Source organism: Physeter macrocephalus, chromosome 1, assembly GCF_002837175.3.
Source record: "Physeter macrocephalus isolate SW-GA chromosome 1, ASM283717v5, whole genome shotgun sequence".
NCBI classification, from domain to species: Eukaryota; Metazoa; Chordata; class Mammalia; order Artiodactyla; family Physeteridae; genus Physeter; species Physeter macrocephalus.
The window spans coordinates 24466188-24477911 of record NC_041214.2 but is presented as its reverse complement, the minus strand read 5'-3'; the positions used below and the strand labels follow the sequence as shown (position 1 = coordinate 24477911).

Below are 11724 nucleotides of genomic sequence, written 5' to 3'. Positions count from 1 at the left end.
GGGTCTTCTGTGTCTTTCAGTTCTCTGATCTTGTCTTTTATGCTTTCCATCTACTTGTATTTTTGTTCTGTGCTCTCAATTTTCCACCATTTGATGTTTCATACTATTAATTCTGATATATGATTTATGTGCTGAGTTTTTGGCTTTTTATGTGCTGAGCTTTAAAGTTCGAAAATTATGATTCAAGTCCTTGGGTTGGGACAGCGTGAGATAGGGATACTAGTTAATGTGCTCCTAAAATTTCCAGGCTAAAGACTCAGGCCTGAAATAAGCATATAAAATCAGCAGAAATGAAGAAGGAGTAACAAATTGTGTTAGTTCACTGGGGCTGCCATAATAAAATACCACAGACTGGGTGGCTTAAACAACAGACATTTATTTTCTCAAACTTCTGGAGGCTGGATGTCTAAGATCAAGTGCCAACAGTATTGATTTCCTCTGAGGCCTCTCTCCTTGGTTTGCAGATGGCTGCACTCTTGCTGCCTCTTCACATGGTCTTTTCTCTGTGTGTGCACACCCCCTGGCGTCAGTTTTTGTGTCCAAATTTCCTCTTCTGTAAAAGCAAATGACTAAAGCCAAAAATAGCTTCTCATGTCAAGAAAGCCATGCCTGCTTAGGCCCAAAATAGCTTCCCTTATGTCAAGAAAGCCATGCCTGGTTCTCTTTCTCCAAGGATTCCCCCACTACCCTATCTGCTTCACTTTCAGTCTTACCTCCCCAGAACACCAGTCAGATTGGATTAGGACCCACACTAATGGCCTCATTTTAACTTAATTATCTCTTTAGGGACCTTATTTCCAACTATGATTATACTCTGAGATACTGGGGATTAGGATTTCAACGGATGAATTTTGGGGAAACACAATTCAGCCCATAACAATTGTCACTGTAAATTTAAATACTTGCTGTTTATTCACATCAACTAATTCCTGTATCAACTAGGTTTCCAACAATTCAATTCAATTCTGACACCAACTCCCAGAGTTAGCATCAGGATCCACAAGTGTCTCCGTTCCATAAGAGTGCCCCCACTAGAGACACTGGCCACAAATGGGGTAACAAAATACTTACATTTCTGCTCAGCAGACTAAACATTCAAGGGTTCCCTCAACCCTCTCAATAGATTTGGTAACTCACTAGAACAACTCACAGAACTTAGGAAAGCATTTACTTATGACTACTGGTTTATTATAGAAGATATCATTCAGGAACAGTCAAATGGAAGAGGTGTGTAGGGCAAGGTATGGGGGTTGTTGTGTGAAGCTTTCATGCCTTCTCTGGATGCATTACCCTCCCAGCACCTCAATGAGTTTACCAACTGAAAAACTCTCCAAACTCCATTGATGAGGGTTTTTAAAGGAGGTTTCATTACGTGGGCATGATTGATTAAATTATTGATAATTGGTAAACAACTCAATCACCAGCCCCTCTCCCTTCCTGGAGGTTGGAGGGTAGGGCTGAAAGTGTAAGCAGATAGGGTAGGAGGTCCCAGAGAAAGAGAACCAGGCATGGCTTTTTAGACATAAAAGAAACCATTTTTGGCCTAAGTCCTTTTGTGATCTAAGCCTGGCCACAATGTTTGCCCTTGAACAGGTCTCAGTAATTAATGATCTTAAGAGAAGTGAGGCAATGTAGGAACAAAGGAAAAGCAGTCAAGAAACAATAGTTCAGTGATAAAAGAGTCCTAGTTCCTCCTCAAGGGATATACAGAACACTCTGATACATTTCTTTGATTTCCACAGGAACTAAGGCCCACACCCAGGTGGAGGATAGTAACTACATGCTAAGACCTCAGACTGGTAGAACCTAAGGAATGATGACGTTGACCTTTTCTGACCCTCACGACTTTAATCAACTAAAGCTTGGACTTGGTCAACCTTTGCTTCAATTCAATGCTAAATTCTCCTCTGCTTAAGCCCCTTCATGAATATGCATACACTGCCCAAGCCCCTTCATGAATATGAATGTACCCTTAGCTTAAAACTTCCTCAGTTTTGCTGTTTGGGGAACAATGCTTTGGGAAAGATCCCGGTGTTCTCGTTACTTGCTGCAAGTAATAAATCCTTACCCTGCTCTTTGGCTTGTTTGTGTCTTTTGGCACTCACTAAAAGGCGAACCTGTTTTCAGGTAACAAAAGTTCCAAGCTTCTAATCATGGATTGCTCTTTCTGGTGACCAGAACCCATCCAGAAGCCATCTAAGGGCCTGCCTTACCACTAAGGAAGTTCCAGAAATTTTGGATTTGTGTGAGAAATTGGGGACAAAGACCAAATATTTTTCTATTACAGCACATTTATGCAAAAAGGTGACACACTGGACTACAAGATGCTTTTGAATCCTTGATGAATACAGACTGGGAAAAATGCCATTTAAATGTTATAAGTATATCTGCCTTTTAACAGGTTAACTTTACCTTTAGATTGTTTCTTTGTTCTAAGAAAGCCACAAAGTGGGCCTGTAAAGTAAATCAAGTCATCTATCTATTGTTCCTGAGAAAACCACAAGAATCTTGAATGTAAATATCTTAGAGAAGCTAAGAGTTTTGTTTTGTAAATCAAATGTACCTAGGTATCAGGTTTCTACAAGTTTTGTGGCTTCCTTGGCAAAAGTATCCTCTTCTGTTTGGATCTGGATTGCCCTGTGTATTATTTTTGTCCTTTTTCTTTGAACAGTTGTAGGAACTCTAGTGTTGTAAAAGAAAAAAACTCTACGAAGAGAAAGCTGACTGGAAAGGTGACACTAGAAATCATTTGCAAACTCAGCCAACTTTTGAGAGCAAGCAGGTGGCATAAATGTGTGTGAAACTGTTCATTCTAAAACTATATTTAGTGGTGAGTAGTTTAGGGGTAAAACTGGAAAGTTTGTGCCTTCACAAGGAATTTAATTTCAAAAAAGTTTTTAAAACACTCTGAAGTAAGTTTAGTTTCCAGCTATGGTGGAGTAAGAGGGACCAGATTTTATCCTCCTGCCATAACAAATAGAAAATTGGACAAAATATATGAAACAATGGTTTTCAGACTCTGGGCAATGTCAGCACAGGACAGTAATCAATGACCCCGTTAAAAAGGAAATAAGGAAGGTAAGCCCTATTTTGCCCAAGCTTATTTCTGGAGTTTCCAGGTTGCATCATATGAAAGGGTACCCAAACAGAAATCAGCAGTCACACTAAATTAGGGAACTGGAGTTTGGTGTTTAAGGATGCCAAGTTTTCTATAATTTGCAAGACATAATGACGTTGAGGAGATATAATAATGTATAGAAAGCACTGCAGGGATCTGTAGAAAGCTGACCTAGAGTCTTACTGAGGATTAAACTGCACATTGAGCTGTGACTTTTAAAAATATCTGTGGAATTTGAAAGTAATTTTTTAAATAAATTTTTTCTTAGTATTTTCTCTGAAATTTCCTTTGAAATTACTTCCAGTTTTAAGAGAGAAAACAATGTAAAGAGAATGTAATTCATTGGTAGTCATGTTGGTAGAAATAAACATTCCAAAAAATGAATAAACATACATGTTACGATTTAATGATTTTTATAGGAAAGTTTTTACTATTTACTATTGGTCATTGCTTTGGTATTTAAGACTTTAACACTGAACTCGTTTTTCTCTCTTGATATTGAAGATTACTTAACTGTTTTTTAAATTGTCTTTCATTATCTACAGTTCCATACTAAGTACTAGTGTCTTAAAGAATTGGGAATCAAAATCTAATCCAAAAAAGAATTAAAATCTGCCCTTGGGAATTCCCTGATGGTCCAGTGGTTAAGACTTTCACTTCCAGGACCCAGGTTCGATCCCTGGCGGGGGAACTAAGATCCCACCAGCCACGTAGTGTGGCCAAAAATAAAATAAAATAAAATCTGCCCTTATATAGAGTTTAAAGCTTCTTTTAAAATACATTCTAGAATGTCAATTACTGTATTTACTACTGAGTCTGCAAACTAATAGCTGCAATTAGGTACTACCTTATGTTAGAATGATATAACATTTATAAATATATAAATTATTTTTACATTTCAGTTTAATCCACAAGTTGCTATTTTTACTTTGTCAACAAGTTCTAATAATTTTTTTATCATTAATTAGATCACTACACGTTTTACTTATACAATTATTTCAGTTCTATTTTCTAAGTATCAGGCAAATCTTCAAGGAAGCTTAGTTATAATAAAGGAATATGTACTATTTCTAATCCCTTTGATGCGATTTAAGATTTTAATCCCTGACTTTGAAACTGAGCAGGATCCTTCCGGCCCCTCCCAGGTACAAAAACCCCTCCATGTCTCCTGGTTCTTGTTTGCAGAAAAAGACTTTAGTCTCCTAGGCCTTCCCTGAGTTCCAAAGAGCAGACTCAAATAGTTACTAATTAGGGAAGTTAGGGGATGCAGAAACAAAGGAAAAACAGTAAAGTAAGAAAAGTAATGATAACCTAAACCAGTGGTCCCCAACCTTTTTGGCACCAGCGACCAGTTTTGTGGAAGACAATTTTTCCATGGACCGGGCTGGGGGGATGGTTCAGGCAGTAATGTGAGCAATGGGGAGCGGCAGATGAAGCTTCCCTCGCTTGCCCGCTGCTCCCCTCCTGCTGTGCAGCCGGGTTCCTAAAAGGCTGCAGACAGGTATCGCCTGGAGGTTGGGGACCCCTGGCCTAAACAATAGTTCAGTGAAAAAAAAAGAGTTCTAGTTCCTCCTCCAGGGAGATACATAACCATCTGATGCATATCTTCCAGTTGTTCTGCAGAAACTAAGACCCCCTACCCAGAGGGAAGAAGGTGGACTACATGCTGACCACGAGCACATAGACCCCAGACTGGCTACAACCAGAAGGCTGATGGTTAAGATTCCTGAAAGGTCATGCTGTTACCTCACCACCAACCAATTAGAAGAAAATTCCTGAGCTGCAACCCTCATCCCAAATGTTGCCTTTAAAGACCCTTCCATGAGAGCCATTGGGGAGTTTGGGTCTTTTGAACATGAGCTGCCTTTTCTCCTTGCTTGGGCCCCTGAAAATAAATGCTGTAGCTTCCTTAACCACAACCTGGTGTCAGTAGATTGGCTTTGCTACAAGGCAGGCAAGCAGACTCAAATTCAGTTCAGTAGCAACTTCTCAAAAAACAACCAGAGCTTTACTATTTCCTGGAAGAAAAAAAAAAAAAAGGGAAAAAGCATCAGTTTGTTATGTATATCCCTTGAAGAGGAACTAGGACTCCTTTTTTTCACTGAACTATTGTTTAGGTTATCATTACTTTTCTTGCTATACTGCTTTTCCTTTGTTTCTGCATCCCCTCTACTTTCTACAGAAAGTAGAGGGCAGCATAAGAAGTACAGAAAAGTAGTAGATGATGTGTCAAATTGGATAGACCAGTGAAGCAATTACATCTCTATTGTGACTCACAGTTCTACTGGCCATACTCTGTAAATAGATTATACCGGATAATAAGACATCTCTACAGTTAGTTCCTGTGACATAGTGATTTATAATAAAAAATACATATTTGCCTTTGGGTCCTGGCCCATAGTTCCAAACCCTTGTAATTTCCTGAGTAGAGAGCAATGTGAGCACCTTTTGTTATAATATTTGGTCTTTTGTCCTCAGTTCCTTAAATCACTTCAGAGCCATCAAGGTGAAGTGGGTGCATTGTTATTCATAACAAGCCCCCTTCCACCACAGCTGGCTTTTGTTAATGAGGTGACTTTTGGAGAGCACCTAAGGATGCTGCTGGTTGCCAGGGGAAACAATTTGAATATAGGATTGGAACTTTCAGTCCCTCTCCGTGATGAGGGGAGAGGCAAGAGGAAAGGGACGGGAGGTGGAATCCATCACCTATGGCCAATAATTTAAGCAACTGTGCCTATGTAATGAAGCCTCCATAAAACCCCAAAAGGATGGGATTCAGAGAACTCCTGCGTTGGTGAACATGTAGAGAGTCCGGAGAGTGGCACACTTGGGGAGGGCATGGAACCTCTGAGCCCTTTCCCCATACCTTGCCCTATGCATCTCTTCTATGTGGCTGTTCCTGAGTAATATCCTTTTATAATAAACCAGTAATCTGGTGGGTAAAACGTTTCTCTGAGTTTTGTGAGCCACTCTCACAAATTAACCAAACCCAAGGAAGGCAAATGGTAAGAAGCATAGGTGATAACCTGGACTTACACGACCGGCTTCTGAAGTGGGAGGGGGAGTCTTGTAGGATGGACCCCTTAACCTGTAACCCAAAGAGGGGGTCGAGGGAACCTCTGATTTGTAGCTGGTTATCAGAAGCACAGGTAACAACCTGGGCTCACAAATTTCTTCTGAAGTAAACAGCAGTCTTGTGGGACTAAGTCCTTAACGTGTGGAACCTGATGCTCTCTCCAGACATACAGTGTCAGAATTGAGTCAAATTGTAGGATATCCAGCTGGTGTCAGATAATTGCTTATTGATGTGGGGAATGCCCTCCCATACACATACACCCCACACACAGGAAGTGGTGACCAGAATCTTTAGGTCCTCAAAATGGGATTCTTAATTATTTACCTACAGGGTTTATAAACCCTTTTATAAGGAAAAAACCAAAAACATCGACGTATATCAACCACATAATTTTGAACAGTAAATACACACTACATTCGATATCCAAGTGCAAAACATAAATGGCCTTCCTCAGGTGTGGCTGAGCTTTATGATGGGCACAGCCATTAGGCTGAAGACTACAGCAGATCTTTTACCTATACATGTGGTTTCCGTGAAGGGATCCTTACTTAGAAAGAAGTCCGAGCGTTAGCTACCCAGAAGATTCTGTTGCTCTGAAAAGGGCAGTTGTGGTTCTCCCAGTTTTCTGGCATGCTTGCTTAAAAAGAGCAATGGGCTGCAGCTGCCATCATCCAGCAGAGGTGGCAGGAACATCAGTTGCATAAGCCAGTAGATTCAGAGGGGTAGGAGACATAAAATGTGAGGCTTATGAGGAAAAGAGACTGTCAAGGGAAAAAGAAGCAAAATTATCCTAGTGCACGAAACCTACTCTCCTAAGAGGAGTGCTATCAATGCAAAGATAATGTCTATAGCTATAGGAATTTCTTCCTTATTTATGAATCTTTAATATTTACTTATATTTCAATATTTCTCAAGCATGTAATAAAGTTAATATGTATGTACCTGTCTCTCCACTGGACTCTGAAAACCCAAACCCTCAGAATCTTGTACTTGGGTGGAACTGAAAAAGAGGCACTTCCAATATGTATGCCAACTCATAAAATAATAATAATGTTAATTTACATAAGTTTTGATTTAACTTTTCAAAAGATCTTGACAACTGGGTGTGTAAGTGATCTCTCATTGAAATGGTGTTAATTTTTTTGTCTTTGCATATCTTACTTTCTCTGCTGAAAAAAACTGGGAAAAAAACAGAAGTACTAAAAATTTACTAAGAGAAAATGTGCCTCTCTGGATTAGCGTAGTCAAGGTAGAAAACTCTTACGTAACACTACATGTTAATCTGAATTAATATACATCAATAATTATAAATTGCAGTTGCAGTTGAGCTAATTTGAATTATTCTGACCAAGTCAGAAAACTATATGATTCAGTTATCTCAAACAAAGTCATGGTTTTGAGGTTTATTAGCTTGAGAAGTCTATTTTTTACATCCAGTGAAGCCAACTGTTTGATATTAAACCTGTCCTAAAAAACACCTGTGTATAGTGTCACTGATTTAAAATACAATAAAATGTGCTTAAAATTCTATTGAAACACTGAACAGTTTTTAACTACAAAACCTGTTCTTATGGTACATCTAATATACATAAATGATATAATTAACATTACTTAGTAGAAGAGTTACAGTTAACATTGTCAAGTGTTTGAATTTTAGGTATTGGAGTTGGAAACAGGGAAAAGACCCCATCATTTTGTGGGAAAATGACATAGGTCTTTTAATTAGACTGAAAGTAGTATATATTATTATTATTCATATTTTGATAGGTAACTACAGGTTTCAACAGCTAAATTAAGCTTAGAAACACAAATGTGGCACTGAAGTAAATGGACATGGAAAATTTTACTTGTATCTTCCTCATTCTTTTCCTCTCAATCTCCTCCATCTCAGTAAACAGTAACTCTTCCAGTAGTTTGGGACAAAAACTATGCAGTGATAGCTGATGCTTCCTTCTCTCACATCCAAACCTTGAGTAAATTCTGTTATATCTGTCTTCGGAATATAACCAGAATGTTCTTACCAGCTTCCTTGCTATCAGCTGTCATTTCTAGTTTGGATTATTACAATAATATTTAATCCTAAAGTGTTCATTGCTTCAGCTGTTCATCCATCCACCCATCCAACAACTACTAATAAACAACCACTTATATCAGACACTGTTTGGGGTACTTAAGTACACAGAGAATTGCCCCTTTGGCCTTTACAAAAGGGATACCTCTTATCCATCCTAAATTTACTATGATGCATTGTCCCAGGACATAACTACCAGGGGACTAAACAGTCAATAATGAGAAAGTTAATGACTCAGTAAGGAATCATTTTCCAAGTCGAGATTCCAATGCTTTGCTTCTTAACCAGACTAAACTGGAGAACCTAATTGACATGTCATTAAGAATATTCTGATAGATCACTGTCAGTAATGATTTTTGGCATACAAATTGAAGGAATAAAAAGAACTGAATGACATTACTTTATAACATTCTTTTTACTCCTCTCAACTTAAATGAACAAGATGTTTTGGCCTTTACATCTCTAAAACTGAAAAAGAGAAAAAGAATATACGTTGAACTCTGTCAGATTACAACAATAAATAATACTCATCCATGAAAACTTTACCTAAATGATAAAAAAACCCAATCTCTTAAGAAATGTATTTCAATAAAATATTACTTTTTATAATACTCAAAATTGTGACATTTATACTTTGATCAGCTGTATACTAATAACAGTTGTAATGATAAAAAATTTCTCTGAATTGACAAAGTTCAGAACATTATGATCACAAGATACGCAATAAACGTAAATATACACACATTTTTTGCTGCAGAAAAGAATAACCAATAAAACTTCCATACCTAAAACCTTACTACCTAACAGCCGAATTTTGTAGGTTAAGAGTTTCTCAATAGTACAGCACTATTGACATTTTGGGCTGGTTAATTCTTTGTTGTTGGGAATTGCCTTGTGCAATGTAGGATGTTTTGCAATATCCCTGGCCTCTCCCCACTAGATGCCAATAGCCCCTACTCCCTAGTTATGACACCAAAAATGTTTCCAGATATTGCCACATGTCCCCCCACCCCATTGAGAGGCAATATTCCCTGAGTGCCACTGCTGTAGGGAATATAATAGCAATGTAATGTAAAACTTTATCAAAGAGCTAGTTCATTTTTTAAAAATATGATGGGTATCAAAATACTATATTTAATCCCATTGCATACATTTAAAACAGTGATTGTAAAATTACATTTTATGATGTACTGGAAATTACATTATTTGTCATTATTTGAACTTATGGGGAGGAACTTTGGATGTTAGTTCACAATCCATTAGCCAAAAGCATTCAGTAGTTCATAGGATAGGTGGGTAATGTACATTAACATTCATTTACAGATCTTTTCCCAAACCCTAATAGGTACCTTAGAACACTCTTGAGTTTATTTCATATAGCTCTAAGCCTTCTTTTTTTTCCCCTTGAGGAATGTATTAAGTTCTTGAAGACTATCTTTCTTTGTAAAAGTCTAGAAAACTGAACTGAAAGAGTATCAAGGATTTTAAACACATGTAATATATTTAGATACAAATATTTTTCAAAATTCAACTTATATAGGCTAGTAATCTTTTTTACTTCCATTCTTCAAATGAAGAATGGAAGTATATAAAATTGCAAAGATTTGGAGACTGAAAATAGCTTAAGAACTCCAAAGATCTTTCCTATACATAGAAGCAGTACTTCCTTAATCCTGCTACAAGGCCCGTAAATAGTGTCTCACTGAGCCTCAATCCTCTCAGCTTTATCACTGGCAATAGTGCCAATGGAATCATTCATTCTAAATAAAAATATAAAAATGTATGTAGTGCTTTATTGTTTTAAAGCAATTCCACATAAATTTATCTACTATTAATTGAACACATCTAAATGACAGGTAGAAAAGATGTTAGGGATAAGAAATTTGCATTTAGTAATAACTTGCCTAGTTTACAGTTCAGCAGAGCTGACATCTCCAGACCAATCGCACCGAACTCTTTTCTTACGAAATCCTCATTTGAGATACTGCTCATAATTTTACATTTTATGAAGTTTTGGGATGCTTTGAAGGTAAGTTAAATCCAATTACTGCCAAAGGCTTCAAAAACTCCTTAGCTTTATCACATTTCTTAAGCACTTTGTACAGGCTTTGTACAAATTGGAAGACTAAATTGTCCAACTTGTCTGTAGTCAGTGTAACACCATTTAAAAGTCACTTCTGTGTTGAATACATTAAATTGTACAAAGGTTTTTTTTTCCTTTTTCAAAGTTTGAATTCTTATATCATGAAAGTCAAAACACTGACTTCAACAGTACTTCTCAAGAGAATGGCTCTGCCTTTTACAATTAAACAGCTATTGAGAACAACAGAGAAATTTATTTGATAATCCAGTATAGATGTTTCTCATTAAGCCTTCCAGAGTTGATGTACACAGGCTAGTTAATGATTCTTCTAAAAATCATTGTCCAATCCCTATCATTAACTCAGTTAAAACCCAGATATTCAATATCACATCAGGAATCACTTGTCCATCAGAAAAACTAGTCCTCATTTTAATTATTCTAGCGCTAAAACTGAAAAGCATTATAATTGCATATTCCAGCTACTGTAGAGTCTGGGTCCCCTAAAACTTCTACCAAAACAAGGCGCTGTAGTTCAGCATTTCCGAGTTATTTTTGCAGTTGTGACGTGAATCTGAGCCAAGGTGCTCGTGTGGCGCACCAGGCGGCTCCGGGTCCCCATGGCTACCGCCACAGCAACGCGTCGCGTCCCGCAAGGCAGGCCCCAGCTCGCGGGGAGGGGGCGAGGGCGCCCGACCGCGCCTCAGGGACGCTCAGGGGAGGCGCCGGGACACTGTCTTCCCCGAGTTGAAGGAAACGGCTTCAGGGCCGGGCTGGGAAAGCTGGCGGGGAGCAAGCGAAATGCTCGTCCCTGCTTCTTCGCAATGGCTAGGGCAGAACTCCCGGCGACACCAGGCCGCGTCAGTTCCCTCTACATCTTTCTTTCCCCTTTTTATCATGGTGCCTTGCAGACTTCGTTTTTTCCGTGCCCACGCAGGATAATTTAAGATGCCTCCACAAACATAACAGACGCCAAAGGTGAAGCCCACGAACAGTCCCGCCAAAACTCACGCCTTTTCCCACGTTTTCTCCGCAAAGCCGCCCGCGAGCGAGAGGTGTGCGGGCACAGGCGGAACTCGAGCTCCCGCCGCGGCCTCGCTTTGCCCCGCCCCCGGGCGCGCGCCCCGCCCGTATAAGGCTCGGGGGGCACGCCACTCCGCCCACCTTGCCTCCAGCCCGCGCGCAAGCCGGGCGAAGGCAAGGGGTTGCAATTGGTTTCCGCAGTTCCTTTCTATTTTTTTTTTCCCTTAGAAGACTGTTTCCACAATGGCGAAAAACAGGCCCCAGTAAAAGTCAACAATCATAAAAGAGTAACTGTTGCTAAAAGTAATTTCAGCACAGGAGCTCGTGAGCTTAACCGCCTCCAAAAAAGCTCGAGC

General features: G+C 39.0%; 1 long non-coding RNA gene across 1 annotated transcript; it reads right to left on the bottom strand.

The window, feature by feature from the left end:
* Positions 1-364: 364 nt before the first annotated feature.
* LOC114486202 (uncharacterized) lies at positions 365-11712 on the bottom strand. Its single transcript, XR_003679539.2, has 3 exons — positions 11357-11712; positions 6743-6955; positions 365-553 (listed from the first exon to the last, which is right to left on the bottom strand). It is a non-coding gene; the product is annotated as an uncharacterized lncRNA (long non-coding RNA).
* Between the last annotated feature and the right edge of the window lie 12 nt (positions 11713-11724).